Genomic DNA, 16,332 nt, shown 5'->3' with positions numbered 1-16,332 from the left:
AACCAACAAAAATGCTCAGGCCTACCAGCAGCCTTGGTGGACAATGCCAAAGTTGCAAGAATAACACCCGGGCCGTTCCTTCAGAGTCCTGTGCCATAAATGGCGGCTCCCACACGCATGCACGGGGGTGATGTCATCGTGGCTCCGGCCACTCACACAGCCGGTGTCCACAAATCTGGAAGGAAGACTGAGTGAAGATTATAGCACCTTCAGCGGTGACAGCTCACCTCTAGAAGGTTTCATTCTAAGGTAAACTTCACATAATGTGGTAGTATGCAATGCAAACTAGCACTCTATGACATGGCCTTGCAGATTGCAAAAAAGAAAAAACACAATTGTTTACTACTGCTTTAATTCAGAAAAAATACAGACCTGGATTTTAAGCTTTGGGTATTGGATATGAAATCCAGTCAATGAAAAACCTTTTGTTTATAATTTGGTCACTGTCACTCTGTTCTCAGCTGCATAAGAGCTGGGGGGGAGGAGAAGCAGCAGCACACTGAGCTTCCCAGGGAATGGCTGGGGGGGGGGGGGGTGTCAGGATAAGTCTTATAATTAAGTTCCCATCATAGCTAGGGAACTGACCACAGTGTGTTCTCCTGCTTAGTGTGGTCAGTTTTTAGTAGGAAAACAAAGGACCTGGCAAGAACATCAGGAATTTAAAATAAAGGAAGCAGTTTAAAAATAACAGGATACTTTCTTATAAAAGTACATGGTACAGCAGGCACATATCAGGAATATGAAATGTTGGAGTAACATACACTTTAACATGTTCCCACTGAGCTCCGACATATATGCAACGTCACAGGGATGGACCTTTTTCCATGAGGCTGCATATATGGAGCCTGTTTTTGTGCACAGAGCATGCTCACTAAGTACTACCAGCACAATGACCAAACTTCTATCTAGGTGGGCCCTCATACTACTGAGTTGTTACTAATAAAATGGTTGCTATTGCCTTTATAAGTGAATAAACTTCTTCAGTGCACCTCCCTAATTCAATTTTTCATTGTAACCAGTTCTAAATCTTTCTGACTTGTTGGCTAAGACTAGGGATGAACCCGATGTTCGAGTTAAACGTAAATTCGACTTGAACATCGGGTGTTCGCCGTTCACTGAATTTAGTACATTATGGGGCGTTCGCGGCATATTTGAGCGCCGCGGAACACCCCATAATGCACTGCGAGATTGCAGTGCAATGCTGTATGATGATTGTCCAAAGCATGCACCTGACCTGCATGCTTTGGCCAGTCACAGCACACTCTTCTGAGAGAGCCATAATTGGCCACAGTATACAGCCTAGTATATACTCTGAATTTCATGTAGATTATATATTCAGTGTAGAATCTATATTTAGGCAGTGTAGTATATCTAATATAGTGTATTGAAGTGGTTAAGGGGAACCCTGCGCCAATTTTTTTTTTTTTTTAGTGGAGTGGGGGTCCCCCCCTTCAGGAAAGGGGGGGGGATGAGAGAGGTGCTTTTTTTCAGGACAGTCGGCGCCATGATTGAAGATGGATGGACACCACGGGACACTCTTTTCTTAAATATATTGTCCAAAACGGTCATTTTTATTTTTCTTACACTTTTTTTTTTTGTTGAATGGGTATACAATGTACCTAATACCCATTCATATGGGGGGGGCGGGATCTGGGGGCCCCCTTGTTGAAGGGAGATTCCAGATTCTGATAAGCCCCCCTGCCCGCAGACCCCCTCAACCACCAGGCAAGGGTTGTGGGGGTGAGGCCCTTGACCCCGAAGGGCCTGGTATGGACTGGTGGGGGAAACCCACGCCTTTTTTTTCCAATGATTTTTTTTTTTAATGTATATTGCTGGGATCTGACAATACATTACAGCTGTAAGCAATTTTCAATGTCATTTTTTCCTTTTAGAAATGTCTTTTTGTAGGGGACTGTTATGAACATGGGAAAAATGGAAAGGAATATTTCATTTTTATTGTTTCACTTGAAGGATTATTAAAATTGCTCCTGAAAAGAACGGTTGTTTTTAATACTTTTTTTGCATTGATACATGTCCCCTGGGACACTTTTTATGGCAATAACTTGCAATTAAAGCCTTTAAAATTAGAACTTTTGATTTCGTATCCCATAGACTTTAACGGTGTTCACACAATATTTTTGCCTGTTCTGCTGCGAACAGAACCGTGGGGTGTTCGGCTATTCCCTAGCTAAGACCTACCAAATAACACCCCATGTCCAAGAGATCTTTCATGGGCCATTTTCTCCTTGGACAGTGGAATGGAAGTTGGCAGAACATGAAGTCAGGGAAAGTAGTCTCAGTAACAATGTGACACTAACTCTGAGAGGTCCACAGAAAAAGCTTTTTTGTTATGGATAAAATAAATTAAAGCGGGAGTCCACCGGGACTCCGCGTTTTTTATTTTTTTTTAAAAGCCAGCAGCTACAAATACTGCAGCTGCTGACTTTTAAAATAGTGACACTTACCTGTCCAGCGCGCCCGTGATGTCGGCACCCGAAGCCGATCTCTCGATCGTGTCTCGGGTCCTGCCGCCGCCATCTTGGGTATGGGAATCAGGAAATGGAGCCTTTCGGCTTCATTTCCCGGTTCCCTACTGCGCATGCGCGAATCGCGCTGCGCAATAAGGACGCTCCCCGCTGCCTCTGGGATCTGTGTGTTTCCCAGCAGGCAGCGGGGCACTTGCGGGAAGGGGCGGGCACTTGCGGAAAGGGGCGTAAGTTACGCCCCTTTCCGCAGAGAGCTATCCTGGAAGTGGGTGCAGTTACCTGGATTATCCAGGTAACTGCACCCCCCTCCCCCCTGAAAGGTGCCGATTGTGGCACCGGAGGGGGGGAGGGTTCCGATGAGCGGAAGGTCCACTTTACGGTGGACCTCCGCTTTAAGTAGCTCGGGGGGTCTACTGTTAGACCATACTTTTTAAAAGTGTAAAATTACATAAAAAATCACTCTCTTCAATTCAGGTTGGACTGGCACTATTTTTAATCATGGTACTTTTTTTGTGTGTGTAGTGTAGGAATAATTTATTTACACACTCCTATTAATTATTGATCTAGACCTTTATATCTTTATTTAGAAGTAAGCCGAACAACAGTTTTTAAAAAGAAAATGTTTATGAATCACTGTGACTCCCACTTTAACCTTTTGGGTAGACCCAGATATGATGCAGTCATAATAATGCACTAATATGTGAAGTTAGATTTGCTTTAGAAATTGCAGCTATGTGGATCCAGAGGAAGGCAACGGAAAGCTACGGGACTTTTCTCTTCAATGATGCCCCAAAGGTGATCCTATAGCATGACCACCATGTGATGTTCCAAATCTATAACTATTAATCATTTTGATCAATATTTAGTCCGTCAGAGGACTGTGGACAAAACAATTAGGGAGAATGATAGCATGAAAACGTGTATGCTGCAAGAAAAACCACCTTCATCTTTTACCGCTTAAAATGGAATATTAGTCAGAAAATTAATTCCTGATCACTTCAGGCTGGGCCGTTTTGCATATATAGCTATGTAAAACATTAAGAAAGTGCCTATACTGTTTAAAAGCCAATCTGCTGACTAAAGCTTTACTGCTGTTCAGAGGCCTTGAGCTTCAGCAAAATGGCAGCCTCCAGCAAGAAGAAACCGGAAACAATGCTGGACACACACTCATTTTGGTAGTGTAATTATTAATTTGGAATGTATGTTCCTTGCAAAAGAATGTTATTTTTTTATTAAGCTTTTATGGGTAAAGTTCCACTTTAAGGAGCTGGATAAATGTAGAGGTTAGAAAAAATTGTATTCAAATTAAATTAAAGAATACTTTAATGTTTTGTGACAATTAGTAAACCCCTAATGTATATACAGTATCAACAATTATGGGCTTTGCATGTAGCAGAGCGTTGGAAATTTACATACCCATGGGAGAAAAACCCATGTGACCATTATGGAAAAAAAAACACTTGTATGCAACAAAACAATAAATACTGGATAACTGCATATGAGTGCAATTACATGGATAATATTGTTATTGCCATTCTGGGCATACAATTAGGCTCATGTGTAAATGTAGATATAGTAAACTAGGCATAGGTGTGCAATAACGTGAAAATATTCTGTGACTATTTGCACATTATATCAAGAGCTCCAGGGACATTTTCTCATTCAATATTTTTATTAATTTCCTACAAAAAGAATTAACAGAAATGCCCACACAGGGGCTAAAGCATCAGATAAGGGTAATCAATCAACACAAGTTTCCAGGGACCTTTTATACTGTTGTTGGAATATAAGTGTGTATGTGTATATATAACATTTAAAAAAAATTCAAAAACAGAATAACTGAGTTGGAAAAAGGATCACCCCCTTGTCAGTACTTTGTTGAACCACCTTTTGCTTAACCGCTTGCTTACTGGGCACTTAAACCCCCCTCCTGCCCAGACCAATTTTCAGCTTTCAGCGCTGATGCACTTTGAATGACAATTGCGCGGTCATACAACACTGTACCCAAATGAAATTTTTATCATTTTTTTTTCCACAAATAGAGCTTTCTTTTGGTGGTATTTAATTACAGCTGGGAGTTTTATTTTTTGCTAAACAAACAAAAAAAGATGCAAAAAAAAATAAAAAATCATGTTTAATAGTTTGTTATAAAATTTTGCAAACGGGTCATTTTTCTCTTTCATTGAAGTGCGCTGATGAGGCAGCACTGATAGGCTGCATTGGTGGGCACTGAGAGGCTGCACTGGTGGGCACTGATAGGCTGCACTGGTGGGCACTGATAGGCATAGTTAAGGCGGCACTAATAGGCACAGATAAGGTGGCACCGATAGGCACAGATAAGGCAGTACTGATGGGCACAGATAAGGCGGCACTGATGGGCAAAGATGGGCACAGATAAGATGGCACGGATGGGTGGCATGGATGGGTGGCACGGATGGGTGGCACTAAGGGGCACTCATAGGTACCACTGATAGATGGGACTGATGGGCACTGATAGGTGGCACTGATAGGTGGCTCTGATAGGTGGCACTGCTGGGCACTGATAGGCGACACTGATGGGCACTGGTAGATGACACTGATGGGCACGGATATGTGGCACTGGGGTGCAGCACCATTGTTGAGGCAGATTGTGGGTGGCACTGTGGGCACTGATGGGTGGCACTGTGGGCACTGATGTGTGGAACTCTGGGCACTGCTGGGTGGCACTGTGGGCACTGCGGGGTGGTACTGTGGGCACTGCTGGGTGGCACTTACGGGGGGCACTTATTTATTTCTGAGGGGGGCAGGTGGGCACTGGTAAGCTGGCCGTGATCGGAACTGATGTCCCGATCACGGGTGCCGGTGATCGGCTCTTTTTTTTTCTCCTCGCGCTGTCAGCGCGAGGAGCAATAATAGCCGATTACCGGCTCCGTTGTATCACATGATCAGCTGTCATTGGCTGACAGCTGATCACGTGGTAAGGGGTCGAGCGCATACATATATGATATTGAGCAGCATTGGTTGGTTCAATAGAAACCATCCGACATTCAGCCACGTGTAAGACAGCCAGTGCGACAGAAGCTGGCCTTTCAGCCAGCTTCTGTAGAAGGGGCATGACTAAAAAAAAGGTCTGTCGATCGGCACCCAATCAGTGCTTTTAGCCAATGGGCGATGTGTTCTGGCAAAGGGGCAGTCCCCCTGTCAGAACACAACAGCTCAGCAGGGGGAGATTGCATCGGATAGTTAGTGCAGCGGCTCCTCTTGAGCGTTTCTGTTTTTTTTTTTCCATTCATCCCGCTGGATTAAACAAAAAACTGTTAGTGTGTACCAGGCATTAATTACAGCCTTTAGTCTGTTGGGATATGTCTTTACTAACTTTAAACATCTAGGCTTTGCAATAATTGTCCATTCTTCCTTACAGAACTGTTCAAGTTCAATTAAATTCGATGGTGACCATTAGTGGACTGCAGTCTTCAAGTCATTCCACAGATTTTCAGTGGGGTTTAAGTCAGACTATATTCTCCCAGTATTTTATAGGCTTGTCTAAATGTTGTGCAGTAAACTTTAAATGAGCTTCAACATGCTTTTTCTTCAGCAATGGAGTCTTGCATGGTAAGCGTGCATACAGGCCATATTGATTGAGTGCATTACTTATTGTTTTCTTTGAAACAGTTGTACCTGCTAATTACGGGTCTTTCTATAGCTCTCCACAAGTGGTCCTTGGCTCTTGGACAACTCTTCTGATTCTTTCCTGGACTTGACAAAAAATTGGCTTGCTAAAACCTTAATCTAAAGGAGTCTCACGAACCAAACCCCCACTACAGCATCCTGTGCTTCCTTAGAATTCCAATTTGTTTTTCTCTGCCCTGCAAAAACCACCCTTTTAATCCATTATGGAACTCCCCTTCCTGCAAAATGTGTTTTTTTTTTTTTTTTTTGGTGGCTATCATGTCTGTCAGACATGTTTCAGAGATAACATCTTTCTTCTGTAAGGAGCCCTTCCTGATTCTTCATAAGTTCAAAGTGCTTTTACGTCCAAGATCCTCCATTTTGCCAAAGGGTGAATCACCCTATCACCTCAGTGAAGACATTGGGGTTGATTTACTAAAGGCAAATCCACTTTGCACTACAAGTGCACTTGGAAGTGCAGTCGCTGTAGATCTGAGGGGGAGGTCTGAAGTTAAGGGAAGCTCTGCTGATTTTATCATCTATTCACGTACAAGCAAAAATGCTGTCTAATTTTCCTTGCATGTCCCCCTCAAATCTACAGAAACTGCACTTCTAAGTGTACTTCCAGGTGCACTTGTAGTGCAAAGTGTGTCAATCACAAGGCTGGTGGGTCCAATTCAGCCCTCTAGGCCATTTCATGTGGCCCTTGCACCTCTCCTGCAGCTGCACCCCCCCTTGTCTCCGCCCCCACATCATCTCAACAGTCGGAATATGAGGACAGAACTCCTCCACTAGATCCTGCACTTCTCTGTGCAAATGCAGAGAGGCTCATCCCTGCCACCCCATCTCAGCAATCAGCAGCATAGAAGAGGTAAGAACTACTCCTACAGATCCTGTGCCTCTCTATGCAGCTGAAGCACCCCCTTGATCTGGCTCCCCTGGTCTTAGTATTTAGCTGACTGCAGCCCTCCTCCAGACCCTGCACTTTCTTCTTTTCTGCTTCCCAGCTTCTTTCCGGCAGCAGCACAAGGTAAGGGGGTGCACTGTGATGTAGGTGAGGGTGGAGGACTCTTGATTTCTGATGAGGGGTGGCTCTTGATAATGTAAGGGGGGTTAAAGATACAACCTTTGAAAGCAACCATAATGCTGATGATAAAATTGAGTTTGCCACCCCTGTTTTAAAGGATAAAGTATCTCCAGTACCCTTACATGTTCACTCCACCAGATTGGTGGAGGTTTCCTAGGTATTGCAACATCAAGCGTTTGTCACTCAATTTTGGACGGCTGTCACCTGGTTCATACCTTCTTTGGGTTCTACCAGGTGGATATCCAAGCCTCAGCAGATGCAGCTTTTGGTTGCAAGTCTTTCAGAAGCGCTCTGACTTAGGTTTTGTTGGACCCATTGGCACAGCTCTTTTTGGGAATTTCTCAGGGTCTGTGAAATCCAAATTCCTTTTTTAGGCCTCATGCACAAGGACGTTTTTACAGCCGCTTTTTTGAGCGTTTTTTGCATCTTAAAAACGCCTGTCCATGTTAGTCTATGGCTTCATGCCCACCTAGGCGTTTTTGAGCTGCAAATGGCATAGGCGTTTTTAAGCTGTAAAAAAAAAAACCCAGGACCAGTGCGTTCTGTGGCGCAGAGCTAGAGCTGTAAAAACGTGAATCGTGGAAAAACGCGCATAAACACGCAAAAACGCGTATCAGCGCGTAACATAATTTCTTTGTTTTCTGTGGCATTGTGGGAAATTTGGGAGTGCTATAGCCAAGAGATGCGTTTCTTTAAAAAACGCTACTTAACGCTAACGCGGCAATGCAAAACACGGTAAAAATCGTGTTTTTAATGCCGATTTTTCCAGGCGTCGGAGCTAGCTTTGCAGCCAGTTTTTTTAAACGTCCGTGTGCATGAGCACTTATTGTTTTTATTACATTTTTAAATTAAAGTCTGGCCGTAATGATAAATAAAAAACGGATGCACAAACCACCTTTAAGAAGGTATGAGGATTTTTTTGTCGCAGAAACACCTCTTACACAGCAGTTAGCTGCGCTATCCAGTTATCTGCTTTGGAATAGCAAAGAGCTTAATAGATTCTTTTATGTAAACGTGATGGAATTCCAGGCTATTCAAGCAGCACAGTGGATTTTATTAAATACTGTACACGACCAATACAGCACACTGAAATTTTAAAAATCGGAATAATAGCTTGTAGATAAAATTGAATTATTCAGAATAATACATGAAATAAATCATGGGTACTGTTGATAACATACCACACAATACAATGTATATACTGCTGCAAGGTATGTAAAATTATGTGTTACTGGCATCTTTTTCCTTGGGTTTGCACTTTTGTCAGTATTTGATTTTATCGTTTTCTGACAAGCTTACCAGATGCTCATATGTACTGCTGCAGCCTTGTATTTTTTCTAACTTTAACCCCCTCCTCGGACTTTATAACTCCATGGTTTGTATTTAGACTATACCTGCATCTAAACAACACTGTCTAAAGTGGTATCATAAATTAAAAGTAGGCACCTATAAATGTCCCCACATACATACAAGATTCTAGGGTTATCACCAGAACCCATGGTGCTCATTCACGTAATGCTCTATTTGTGTTTTTAAGAATGAATATAAACTAGACCACATTGCACTGAAACATATACAACTTTGTGCTTAAATTGGCTGTAACAGAACTCACTGCATTGCACCAAAAAGTAGTTCTTGCTGCCTTTTTTTTTTTTTGCAACACACTGCAAAATCATGCATTGCGGCCTGTAATGCCGCAGGGCTCTGGAGATGCCATTCAAAATTAACTAACATGAGCATGGTATGCAACTGTGCACTGCAATATCAAGTTCCTTACCCCAACATGGTAGTATGGATGGGTCCTGGAAGTTGGGGTCTGACACACCCCCCTCAATCCTACTGTTAGGTTTAGTGGATATATGGTCATACCCCCTGAAATTTTACACATTTTGTCATGTTACAACCAAAAACGTAAATGTATCTTTGGGGGATTTTATGATTTAGACTAAAGCCGCGTACACACGTAGCGGTATGTCCGACGTACTTAGTCTGGCGGACTTCCCGCTAGACTGTCCATCGGACTTTCCGAACAGGCTACTTGCCCACACACGGCACTTTTTGAGCGGACTAATACGGCATACTAAGTCCGCCGTACTATCCGCCCTACTTTTGAAATGAACAGACTCGCTCACACACGCGGAGGAAAGTCCGCTCATTTCGAGCGCGTCTCCAGGTAGGCGGGGCCCGCGAAGGAGACGTCGCTGGCCCCGCCACCTGGTATGGACTTAAAGGGGAACCCAACGCCGAAAAAAATCGGCGTGAGGATCCCCCCCAAGTCCACAACAGACCCTTGTCTGAGCACGCTACCCGGCTGGCCAGGAAAGGGGGGCGAGCGAGCGAGCGCCCCCCCTCCTGAGCCGTACCAGGCCACGTGCCCTCAACATGGGGGGTGCCTCTGGGAAGGGGGGGCCGTGCGGCCCCCCCACCCCAAAGCACCTTGTCCCCATGTTGATGAGGACAAGGGCCTCTTCCCGACAACCCTGGCCGTTGGTTGTCGGGGTCTGCGGGCGGGGAGCTTATCGGAATCCGGGAGCCCCCTTTAATAAGAAAAAGAGGCCGGCGTCGAGGAAGAAAGCCGGACTCCTCCGCTAGCAAAAGAGCTACAAGAAGATAGCGGAGGAGTCCGGCGAGAAGACCCCCGAAGACGGAAGACCCCCGGAGCTGTGCAATAAAGTATTTTATCTCGTGTGTTGTTGTTTTTTGTACTTTTATTTTACAGGTGAATGGGTAGGGGTACATTGTACCCCATACTTATTCACATAGGGTGGGTGGCCGGTATCCGGGGGCCCCCTTATTAAAGGGGGCTCCCGGATTCCGATAAGCCCCCCGCCCGCAGACCCCGACAACCAACAGCCAGGGTTGTCGGGAAGAGGCCCTTGTCCTCATCAACATGGGGACAACCCCCCATGTTGAGGGCACGCGGCCTGGTACGGCTCAGGAGGAGGGGGCGCTCGCTCGCCCCCTTTCCTGGCCGGCCGGGTAGCGTGCTCGGACAAGGGTCTGTTGTGGACTTGGGGGGGATCCTCATGCTGATTTTTTTCGGCGTTGGGGTTCCCCTTTAAGTCCATACCAGGCGGCGGGGCCAGCGACGTCTCCTTCGCGGCCCCCCCTACCTGGAGACCCGCTCGAAATGAGCGGACTTTTCTCCGGGCGGGAAAAGTCCGCTCATTTCAAAAGTACGGCGGACTGGCATACACACGGCCGGATTGTTCGCCAAAATGCGAGTCCGGCGGGAAGATTGGAGTGCAACACGGCATTCTAAGTCCGCCGTACTTTCGGGTCAAAAAAGTATGCCGGAGGCTACACACGTGGGGATTGTTTGGCGGACTTGAGTTTGCCGGACTTTTCCACCGGATTGTTTGATCGTGTGTACGCGGCATAACACAAAGTGGCACATAATTGTGAAGTGGAAGGAAAATGATAAATGGTTTTCCAAATGTTTTACCAATAAATATGTGAAAAGTGTGGCGTGCATTTTCATTCAGTCCCAACTGAGTCTTTTTGGGGATATCTCTACCAGCTTTGCACATATAGAGTGACATTTTTGCCCATTCTTTGCAAAATAGCTCAAGCTCTGTCAGATTGGATGGAGAGCTTCTGTGTTTTGCAGACCGGTTTCTTCTAAGATTTCCCTGAATTCAGCTCTATCCATCTTCCCATCAACTCTGACCAGCTTCCCTGTCCCTGCTGAAGAAAAGCATCCCCAGAACATGATGCTGCCACCACCATGTTTCATGGTGGGGATGGTGTGTTCAGAGCAGGGGCGGACTGACAACTCATGGGGCCCCCTTGGCCGCCACACTCAAGCCACACCTGCACAGGGAGACACGGGGGGGAGAAAGCACACGGGGACACGGGGGGAGCACACAGGGACACGGGGGGAGCACACGGGGACACGGGGGAGCACACGGGGACACGAGGGGAGCACACGGGGACACGGGGGGAGCACACGGGGGTGCACACGGGGACACGGGGGGGAGGACACAGGGGAGCACACGGGGACACGGGGGGACACGGAGGGGAGCACATAGGGGGCACACAGGGGGACACTGGAGGGGAGGAGAGCACACAGGGGGACACTGGGGAGGGAGAGCACAATGGGGGACACCGTGGGGGGAGAGCACAAACAGGGGGACACTGGAGGGAGAACACACACACAAGGGGACACTGGAGGGAGAACACACACACGGACACTGGAGGGAGAACATACATACAGACAGGGACACTGGAGGGAGAACATACACACACACACACACACAGGCACACGTCCAGCTCTGCAGCCCTGCAGCTTTCATTAGCCCTTTTATTACTCACCCCCCCTCCCTTCCTGGCAAACTCTCACAAGAGTGAAGGTTACCAGCGTATCGGCATGTACAGTGTGATTGCTGTCCCATGGATGTTTGACTACTTTCATGCCGTCTTTTAGTCTACCCAATGTGAGTGGCTTTTTATCTTCTGCTAAATTAAATATTTTAACAGTCTCCGCATTCTCTCTCTCTCTTTTACATGGTGCTGGAGATAGCTTCTGCTCCTCTGAAGAGGCTTACCCTAAGCTACAAGATATTATTGAGCCCAAGACCCCCTGATTGATTGGACTAATTGTATGTGTCTTTTTTTCTACATGTAATGTTGTTTTTGAAGTCACATCTTAATAACTGCAAGAGTGCTGCATTAAACACTTAAGGACTGGCCCTATTTTTCATACTCGGTGTTTACAAGTTACAATAATTTTTTGTTGCTAGAAAATTACTTAGAACCCCCCAAACATTATATATATTTTTTTCAGACACCCTAGAGAATAAAATAGTGGCCATTGCAATACTTTAAGTCACACCGTATTTGCTCAGCTTTAATAATAATATACTAATTTATAATAATAATAAAAATACACTTTTTTGACTTAATAAGACAATAGTAAAGTTAGCCCAAAATTTTTTTATATTGTGAAAGATGATGTTATGCTGAGTAAATCGATACCCAACATGTCATGCTTCAAATTGTGCCCGGTCGTGGAATGGCGACAAACTTTTACCTTTAAAAATCTCCATAGGCGACGTTTAAAATTTTTACAGGTTACACATTTAGAGTTACAGGGGAGGTCTAGGACTAGAATTATTTCTCTTGCTTTAACGATCATGGCGATACCTCACGTGTGGTTTGAACACTGTTTTCATATGCGGGCGTGACTTACCTATGCGTCCGCTTCTGCACGTGAGCTTGGCAAGACGGGGTGTTTAAAAAAATAGTTTATTAATATTTATTTTACTTAAAAAAAAAAAATTGGGTCACTTTTATTACTATTACAAGGAATGTAAACATCCGTTAAATGTGAGATCTGGGGTCAAAAAGACTAAAATGCAATAAAAAATAAAATTAAAAAAATGCATTTGGGGGGAAGTGACACCTCACATCGATTCCGCTCTCCGATGCTATAGAGCCGAGCGGGGGGCCATTTTTCCCTCCCTCGGCATCCAGGCAGTGCGGCTCCGGTAAGCTACGTAGACAACCGGAGTGCAGCGGGAGGGGGGCCTCTCCCGCCCCTAAAAAAAGTGATTTTGCAGCAAATCCACTGCTGTGACCACTTCTATCATAAAGAGGACAGTCCGCCGTTGTTAAAAATACCGGGGCTATGGTAGCTAGCTGCTGCCATAACAACGATATTTAACATCAAAGTAGCGACGTATAACGACGGCGGGTGGTCGTGTAGTTAGCCATTGCGCCAATGTTGTTTATTGTTGCCTTTTTCTCCTTCAACTAATTTCTGCTTTGTGCTTTGGGTCATTGTCATGTTGGAAGGTAAACCTTCTTCCCATTGACAACTTTCTGGCAGAGGGCAACAGATTTTCCTCAAGAATTCAACGATATTTTGCCCCATCCATCCCATTGCCCCCTCCTGACAATAGCTCCAGTCTCTGCTGCAGAGAAACACCCCATAACATATTACCACCTCCATGCTTTACTGTAGGAATGGTGTTATTTGGATGGTGAGTTGTATTGGATTTCTGACAGACATATTGTCAATTTTAGTCTCATCTGACCATAACACCATTTTCCATGTGACTTCACAATCTTAAAGGTGTGTTTTGGCAAAGCTTAATCATGACTGCATGTTGCCTTTCTTGAGGAGAGGCTTTTTTTCTTGCAACCCTCCTATACAAGCCACATTTGTGGAGAATTTGTGATATTGTTGCCACGCACAGAAGGAACACTCTTTGTCATAAATTCCTGCAACTGCTTCAGAGTTTACTATAGGCCTCTTGGTAGCCTCTCTGACCAGTTTCCTCCTGGCTCTTTCATCCAGGTCATATCAGGAATATGAAATGTTGGGGTAACACATACCTTGTCATTTCTAGATATTGCTTCAAACTTGAATTTTTTTTCCCTAGTTTTCGGTATAGCTGAAGTTCAATCTGCTTACATTTTTTTCCCGCTCATCAATATGTAATTTACTTTTTAAATAACCTGAGGAACCGGTTTTCATTTAGGATATCTCTGTACTTTGTTCCATTCTGCTTTCCCTCAACCCCGACCAGTCTCCCAGTCCCTGTTGCTGAAAAACAAGCCTACAGCATGATGCTGCCACCACATTGTTTCACTGTTGTGATGGTATTTGGCAGGTGATGACCGGTGCCTGGTTATTTCCAGACATAACGTTTAGAATTGAGACCAAACAGTGCAATTTGGTTTCATCAGGCCAAAGAATCTTGTTCCTCATGATCTGAGAGTCCTTCAGGTGCTTTTTTGCAAACTCCACCGGGCTTTCGTGTATTTTGCACTGAGGAGAGGCTTCCGTCTAGCTATAAAGCCCAGATACGTGGAGAGCTGCTGTGATGGTTGTCCTTCTGGAACTTTGTCCTATCTCCACACAGGATCTCTGGATCTCAGTCAGAGTGACCATCGGGATCTTGGTCGCCTCTTACCAAGGCCCTTCTCAGTTTGACTGGACAACCAGCTCTTGGAAGAGCCCTGGTTGTACCAAACTTCTTTCATTTGAGAATTATGATCTTGTAGACATTAGTGCAGCAGAAATGTTGTAGCCTTCCCGAGATCTGTGCCTTGCAATAATCCTGTCTCTGAGCTCTACAGGCAGTTCCTTTTAAACGAATGTTTCTTTTTCTCTGATACAGTATGCATTGTCAGCTTAGACCTTTTATAGATAGGTGTGTGCCTTTCCAGATCATGTCCAATCAATTTAATTTATCAAAGGTGGACTCCAATCAAGGTGTAGAAGGATCTCAGCAACAATCAAGAGAAATGGGAGGCACCTGAGCTCAATTTCAAGTGTTGTTGCAAAGGGTCTGAATACTTACGCCAATGTGATCGTTCAGTCTTTCCTTTTTCATACATGTGCAAACACTTCTAAAATTACTTCTGGGAGCCTCATCCATGGATATTTGCGTCACCACTTGGGCTCCCTCCTCCTTTCCTGGCCGCTGGACCAGTAGGAGAGAGGAATGGAGCCTTGCGCATGTGCAGTAGGAAACACGGCATAAAGCCGCAAAGGCTACACTGCCGGGTTCCTTTACTCACAATTGAGGCGGCAGCACCTGACAGCTGATGGAAACATCAGCTGCGGTGCCGTCATCGCTGGACTCCAGGACAGCTAAGTGTCTGATTATTAAAAGCCAGCAGCTGCAGAATGTGTCGCTGCTGGCTTTTATTTTTTGCAGTGGTGGGTGGACCTCCGCTACAAACAACTGTAGTATCAGGTTGCAACATAACAAAACTGAAAAACATGAAGGGGGTCTGAATACTTTGAGTGCACTTTGTCTGCATTGTTTAATTGCAATCAGGAGTGAAATAAAACATCCGTTTAAAATTCCTGATACCGCTGGTATCTCTGGTCAAAATGTAAAATCATATAATAATGTCCACATTGTATTTTAATTACCGTATTTTTCGCTCTATAAGATGCACCTGACCGTAAGACACACCTTGTTTTAGAGGAAGAAAACAAGAAAGAAAATATTCTGAACCAAATGGTGTACCAAAATATTTACCAGTGGCCATGAAATGCAGCCTGACCTGTGGCAATAAAATGCAGCCTGACCTGTGGCAATAAAATGCAGCCCGACCTGTGCAAATAAAATGCAGCCCGACTTGTGCCAATAAAATGCAGCCCGACCTGTGCCAATAATGCAGCCCGACCTGTGCCAATAATGCAGCCTGACTTGTGCCATTATTGCAGCCTGACCTGTGCCATTATTGCAGCCGTACCATTGGCATCGCTCGGGCTGCTCTGTCTTCTGTCCTGACAAGCCGGGAGATCGCCCGGGGCTCGCGGGGGGGCTTGGGATGTCTTTCCTCCGCTCTCCTGCCTCTCTTCCGGTACTAATATGGCATCTGCAGGCATTTCCGGCGGGGGGCGGTGCCTGATGTACATTCGGACCATAAGACACAGAGACATTTTCCCCCATATTTTTGGGGGGAAAAAGTGCGTCTTATGGTCCAAAATATACAGTATTTTTAGCCTACTCCTATCACGCTGACCTATCTTGAAGTTTGTAAACTTTCTTTGTGAAGATCCTCACATATTTACTTGAATTCTGTGACACATTTTCACTATGCCCTGTGGGTAGGCACTGCTGCATCACTCATTTCACAGAGCCTGCCTTCTTAACTACAGAGGTGCTAAGAGGAGGAGTTTCATGAGGCGGAGTCAGTACAGGAATTGCTGCTTGCAGGCAGAAAAGTACCATGGGGTATGTAGTCCTTTCATGAAAGTAAACAGCAGAGGAGCAGCTGCAAAGCATGCAGGAAGTTGTGGAAAGCGATGGCCAGCAGACAGGTAGCATGCACAACAGGAAAAGATTTTATTAAAATAAGCTTGTATTGAACTGAGTGCAACAGAAGGTACATTTTGAGTAAAAGAGGAACCTCAGCTGTTTTTTTTTTCATCAAAGTCAGCAGCTACAAACACTGTAGTAGCTGACTTTTCAAAATCAGAGCCTTACTATTGCCTGGAGTAAAGTGCTATCTTCCCGCAGCCTGTTCTTCTTACCACTGTTGGTCCCTGGGGCTGCCATCTTGGATACAGGAACAGGCTGTGGCTTTCTGAGGAGCCACAGCCAGCTCCCAACTGCACATGCATGAGCTTACATAGCAGTCTAT

The 16,332-nt window shown here is 45.1% G+C and overlaps 1 protein-coding gene across 2 annotated transcripts in view; it reads left to right on the top strand.

Annotated features, from left to right (window-relative positions):
- LRRC75A (leucine rich repeat containing 75A) overlaps positions 1-16,332 on the top strand; it is a 529,608-nt gene that overhangs the window by 311,591 nt on the left and 201,685 nt on the right. The window lies entirely within an intron of this gene.

Source organism: Lithobates pipiens, unplaced genomic scaffold, assembly GCF_037356315.1.
Source record: "Lithobates pipiens isolate NorthernLeopardFrog02 unplaced genomic scaffold, aLitPip1_a1.2 Scaffold_16, whole genome shotgun sequence".
In the NCBI taxonomy this organism is placed as follows: Eukaryota; Metazoa; Chordata; class Amphibia; order Anura; family Ranidae; genus Lithobates; species Lithobates pipiens.
This window is presented reverse-complemented; position numbering and strand designations above follow the sequence as displayed.